Source organism: Nomascus leucogenys, chromosome 21 (assembly GCF_006542625.1).
Source record: "Nomascus leucogenys isolate Asia chromosome 21, Asia_NLE_v1, whole genome shotgun sequence".
Taxonomy (NCBI): Eukaryota; Metazoa; Chordata; class Mammalia; order Primates; family Hylobatidae; genus Nomascus; species Nomascus leucogenys.
Genome location: NC_044401.1, coordinates 13180136 through 13186957, shown reverse-complemented (window position 1 = coordinate 13186957; position 6822 = coordinate 13180136).

Below are 6822 nucleotides of genomic sequence, written 5' to 3'. Positions count from 1 at the left end.
CTGCTCTGTTTTCTACAAGCTCTTTAAGATATGGCTTTAAAAAATCTTCATGACGGCAAGGTCACGGTAGCCATTTCTATAGGGAGACTGAGGAATGATCAAGACTATGGTTGCAGTTTAGGATGGAGCAATGTTTCCACTCCGATGAGCTTCTCAGGAGTTGGAAGGATGATCAATTGTCCCAGTTTTCCTTGGGGCTGATAGGTTTCCCAGGACATGGGACTCTTCCTGCCTGAAACCGGGAGTCACAGGTAAACTGCGACAATTAGTCATCCTACAATGGACACTTTATGGCCTAGCATTGGTATGTTACAGAAATATCTGCCCCTCTACTGTAACTAGTTTGCATTATTTCAAAATAATACTGATTTTTTAAATTAATCTAAGAAATTCCCTATAGAAACTATGGAGATAAAGAAAAAACTGAAAACCATAAACCATTCAGTAGCTCATTATGCAGAGGTCACTGTTTAAATCTTTCAACATCTTCTGTGTTTTTCTTTGCGTGTGTGTGTGTACATATATATTTTATACATCTAAAATTGTGCAGTAAGAACAATTCTGTATGCTGATTTTCACTTAGTATAAACATTTTCCCATGTCAATAACTATTTTTTGAAAACACCATTGCTATTGATTGCATAATTTCCATCGAGGATGTACTACACTTTATTTCACCATTCTCTTATTGTTCAGCATTTAAGCTAATTTTTGCTGTTAACGATAATTTTACTGTGAACATCTTTGGGTTTCTAATGGTTTCTTTTGGAGTGGCTTCTAGGACCTTACTGGATGAAAAGTTATGGGCTTAGTTAAAGCTGCTGAATCCTATTTCTAAAATGCTTCTGGAAAAGGTGGTAAGTCAGCAGTGTTAATGCCCCCTCCACTGAACTGCCAACACTGAGAATTTTTTCAATCTTCACTAATCTTACAGATTTTCTTAAAAAAAGTTATACTAGACAATCTTCATTTCTTTGTTTACTAATGAAGTCCAAACCTCTTTCATATCTTTCTCATTTGAATCTTCCTGGGAAATTGTTTGTGCGTATATTTTTCCAGATTATTTATTGAGCTTTAATATCTTCCTTCTCAATTTATATTAACTCTTTACAAACTAACTACAATGAATCTTTTTAGGTCATAATTGTTTCAAATACTTTTTTGACTCACTGTTTGACAGATGTCTTAAAATACCCTAAAAACATTTAGATGTTTATGATCTTTAAGCAGTATTTTAAGCCCTGCACTCATATACACACGCACTTGGTGAAGGTTTATGCTTTCCTTTAAAAGTCTCTTTTTTTTTTTTCATTTTTAGCCCATCTGTGGTGACTTAAAATTATTTGGTAATATTTGAAAAGAATATGTGTAACGCATATGTAATCATAAAGAGAAAAGGTAAAACAAAATTACATGAATCCACTACCCGACTTAAGGACTAGAACATACCTAGTTCATACACTAGAACATATACCCTGTGATCCTCCCCAATCTCAGATCCCTAACTTTCCCAATATGGAATTATCATCCTGCTTTTGCCTTTGTTATTTGATTGCTTTTAAAAAACTAGTTTTATTATATGTATGTTTGTGCCCCTAAGCATATGTTTAGTTTTAATATTTTTGAGCTTTACAAAACTAGATTCTTCTTTTATCTCTTCATCTCAGTCTTGCTTTTTTACAGTAAGTACTATGTATGTTTATCCATATTTTATGAGAAGATGTAGTTCATTCATTTTCAGCACTGGATAATATTTTATTTCTTTTTTTTTTTTTTTTTTTTTTTTGAGACGGAGTCTCACTGTCTTCCAGGCTGGAGTGCAGTGGCGCGATCTCTGCTCACTGCAAGCTCCACCTCCTGGGTTCACGCCATTCTCCTGCCTCAGCCTCCCGAGTAGCTGGGACTACAGGCGCCCGCCAACACGCCCGGCTAATTTTTTGTATTTTTAGTAGAGACAGGGTTTCACCGTGTTAGCCAGGATGGTCTCGATCTCCTGACCTCGTGATCCACCTGCCTTGGCCTCCCAAAGTGCTGGGATTACAGGCGTGAGCCACCGTGCCCAGCCTGATAATATTTTATTTCATTTCTCATCTATATGTAGGTATGTATTCATGGTGCATATATACAAGTATTTCTTCTGGAGAAATAATATATTATATTGTATTCTTATTACATATATTATGTGGGAGTGGGATTGCTGGGTTGAAGTGGATGTACATGTTCAATTTTACAAGCCATTGCTAAACTGCTTTCCTGAATGGCTGTACTAATTACATTCCCAACTGTAGAATATAAGATTCCTGTTGCTTGACTTGCTTGCCAATACTTTGATATTTTCAAGTATTGAAATCTGGTAGCCATTTTTTACCCAGTAGAGTTGCACTCACTTTTAAGGCTTATTGGTGCAAGTTCTTAAAGACTGAAAAGGAGTTCTCAGAAACAAATCAAACCCATTTTTATTTGGGCTTCTCGTTTCTCCTCGGGGTCAGACACTTAACAAGCTGTTCATAATATGTCATGCTGGGCCTAATGTTCAGCCCTTAGAAGAAAAGGCCATATCAGCTGGGACAAGTGAACAGCAGACAAGTTAGGAATTAGGAAGCTTGGGCCCTAACCTGTTTCTGTCACTGAAGCTTTGCAGGGCCCACGTATGAGTCGTGTCCCTGCTCCGCATCCTATCTGCTCACTAGCCATAACAGAACTGACCTTCCTCCCAGCCCCGTTGTGAGGGTGAAATCCTGTGTGGAGCACTTTGAAATCTTTGGATGAAAAGCACGACAGAAGTGCCAAGTATGATTGTTACCCGTGCCAGCCACACTAGAAGACAGCATAAAAATAGGAAGCAAAGAAAATTTCATTTTACAAAAGCTTCAGTGAGAAAATAGGCTGGTCAGAATGTCATTCCCTGGTTTTGGTTCACATACACGTTGTCTTTTATAAAATTAAAAGAAAAAATAATTGTACACATTTTTGTCTCTGCTGGGAAGATGCCCTTTGATCATCACCATCCCTGCGACGCCAGGTGAGTCCCTGATGCAGAAGGAAGATCGATACATGAGGAGACCATGTGGAATCAGTTATTTGTAGTTGCTCCCTGATTTCTGTTTTTCACTGCAAGGAATCGAAGCTATAAAGTTTGAGGGGATGTTACAGGTTGAGGATTAGGGAGTGTCTAAACCTTGACATCATCACAACATAGGATCCGGGACACCTCCAGCTAAAACAGAGACTGTGCTTTCAGAACTGGCCCCGCACCCAGCCTCTACTCCAGTGCTCTCAGGTCCTGTCCTTAATAGGAGAACATGAGAGCTGCAGATTAAAAACCCAAGAGGGAACCTTCGCAACAACTTTTGTCAGATTAGGAATCCCAAAATAAGGTGAGTCATGCCCGTTAGTGTGCACCTTCATCCTAAAAATGACTTAGCTGTAGTTTTAATAGCTTATGTCCATCTTGGTATAATGCTGTAAGTGAGTTGTGATGAGCTGTAATCACCTTTGCTTATAAATTTGATAGACTGTGGAAACAGTTCCAAACCACAGAAGAGACATTTCAAACTCTGAGCTTGCTGCCTGGTATGACATGCAGAGAATTTAGAATAGGAGTTTTGGATGCTGTTGCCACGTCTTTACAGCCTGTCTTTTATATTGGAGTTTTAAAAAGTCAAAACCCGACAGGGTGGTTTGGTTGCTGCACCCCACTGAGAAGTCGAGAAAGTAAAAGGTAAGGGGGTGTAGCCAAGGGCTTGTCAGGGGGACGTGAGTGACACGAGTCCACCCACAGCAACTGTTCCATGAAGTTATGAATCATATTGTACTCGACTTGTAATTTCCACCCAGGAAGGGAAAGCTACTGAGCACTATTGAAATGTTTTGTTCAGAAGTTTCTCAGAGGGAGGGTCTTCATAGTGTTTTATGGAATAATTTGCATTCTAATCGGCATAATTGAATTATTGCCATAGAATTTGCATGGTATGGCTCCAGTAGAAATACTTTCCATTAAGAAATAAATACTCCTTAGAGGGGAAAAAATGTCCATCCACTGTAGTATCCAGTCACATGACAATCTCTATTTATTCCTCTTCATAACCCCATGAGAAGGGTCATCCTCACTGGATTTTCAATTTCTTAACCGAAGAAATTAGTTGAAAAGTGGAAATCCAACCTGCTGATAGTTTCTTTATCTGTCCACACCTAACAATGCGTTTGACTGATTCTTCTATTTAAATTGACAGATTATTTACACCTTTGTGAATTATGATGTTGCTGTGGTCATTCTTTCCTTTACGTGTGTGTGTGTGTGTGTGTGTGTGTGTGTGGTTAGAACGTCTATAGTCAGGCTAAAATTCAGATCCCATCTTTATAATCCTTGTTTGTGTAATATGAATTTATCACAATGGCAGGATAGTGGATTATCATACAGCCTTCAAATATCACACTGATTAAGGCAGTGGAGAGCCATAGGGAGATGATGGCATGTTAAGTGAAAAAGAATAGGAAATTATATCTTTGCCATGTTTTCAAGTACTTAAATTGTGCATGTAGAAGCATGGGCTGAAAAAGAAATATGGAAAAAAGAAACAGATTGTTGGTTGAAATTATGGGATTATGAGAGTTCCCTCTCCACTTTTTATTCTTTTGTTTTCCATTAACACTCTTACAACATTGCTTGTGTAATAAACGTGATTGTAAAATTATTCAGCTGGGTGATTAACAATAGCCAAGATATGCAATCTGCTTAAGTGTCCATCAACAGATGAATGGATAAAGAACATGTGGTATATATACACAATGGAATATTATTCAGCCATAAAAAAGAATTAAACCTGTCATTTCCAGTAACATGAATGAGCCTGGGGGGGCATTATGTTAAGTGAAATAAACCAGGCACAGAAAGACAAATACCACATTATCTCACTCATATGTGGAATCCAAAAAGTAAAAGGTAAGGGGATGTAGCCATGGGCTTGTCAGGGGGACGTGAGTGACACGAGTCCACCCACAGCAACTGGAAGTTGCTGGAAATAGAGTAGACTAGTGGTTACCAGAGGCTGGGAAGGGTGGGGTGGGGAATGGGGAGAAGTTGGTGAAAGGGTACAAAGTTACAGTTGGGCAGGAGGAAGTTAGATAGGAGCAAGATAGCAGTTGTGGTGTGGGCCTAGTGGCTCAGGCCTATAATCCTAGAACTTCAGGTGGCTGAGGTGGGCAGATGGCGTGAGCCCAGGAGTTTGAGACCAGCCTGGGCAACATAGCAAAACCCCATGTGTACAAAAATTTAAAAAATTACCCAAGAATGGTGGCAAGTGCCTGTAGTCCCAACTACTCAGGTGGCTGAGGTGAGAGGATCACCTGAGCCTGGGAGGGTCCAGGCTGCAGTCAGCTGTGATCACACACTGTACCCCAGCCTGGGTGACAGGCTTAAACATTATTGAAACCCCATCTCAAAAAAATAAAAATAAAAAATAAGAATAGTTACAGTTAGATAAGTTCTAGTGTTCCATTGCACAGTAGGATGACTATCGTTAATAAAAATTTATTGTGTTTTTCAAAGCAGCTAGAACAGAGGAATTTGAACGTTCTCAACACAAATGATAAATGTTTGAGATGATGGATATGCTAAATACACTTATTTGATCATTAAACATCGTATACAGGTATGGAAATATCACATGCACCCCATATATAGGTACAATTATTATGTATCAATTAAAAATAAAAGAATAAAATTATATTTCAAAAAAGTACTTGGTTACAAGAGAAGATCTATCATAAAACGAATAAAGTTTAATAAATAAAGGACCTGAGTTACAGGTCCTTTCCCTTGCAGGGCCCCTGTGAGAGCCTGGGTTGCTAAGAGTGATAGAGTTCCAGGTGGAGAGAGGAAGCCGGGTTACAATCAGGAAACATTTCTGTCAGCGTTTCGGGTAAATTGCTTAAAGGGATCTCAGAAGAAAAGGAACTAATTCTCCAGCACTCCTGTAATTTGTCATGATATAATTTCTCATTCTAAGTAAATATTCGCTTTCATGCCTAATTTTATATTTGCAATTTTGCATTCTTCTTCTTAAAGAGGGCTCCCATAATTGTATAAGCCTCATGCCTCACAAAACCTGAAGGTGCCTTTGGTGAGGAGGATCATCAGAACACCAGCAGAGTACCTTGAAGTGTGAAATCTAGCACTGGATTCCATCCCTGACTTTTCCTAAGAATCACTGTGAATGCTCTGGACAAATTGCTGCTGCGCTGGGTGCTCCCCGTGTCATCACACTTCCTAATTGTACTTCTGGGTCCTCTGAAGCTGTTCCCAGTGCTTAGTCATAAGAAAAGCAGCTCCAAATACTAGTTCAGAAACTCAGGTAGAAAGAGACCTTAAAGGTCATGTCCAGCCACTCTTCTGATGCTTGAGTCTTCTCTTCAGGAGGCATCTGGGCCTGGGCTTGGACCCCTTGCCTCAGTCAACCCATTAGAAGGGTCTTTCCTCGTCTTGAGTCAAAACCAGTCCACTGCTACTGGCATTGCTCTATACTTCCAGGCTGTACAGAAGATGTCTAACCTCTCAGATGAGAATGGCAGAGGAAAGCGAGAAGAAAGAAACTTTAGTTGTTCCTCAACTTCCCAATTAGGCACACCATTAGGGGTTTTTAATATGGTGCTTGATTTAATCTTCTCATTAACTTTCTGATGTAAGTATTATTATTTTATTCTAGGGTTCCCAGATGTAGCAAATAAAAATAGAGGAAATCCAGTTATATCTGAATTTCAGATCAAAACGAATGATTTTTAAATAAAACATACACTCCCAAAAGTGTGAAATTAATTTGTCCT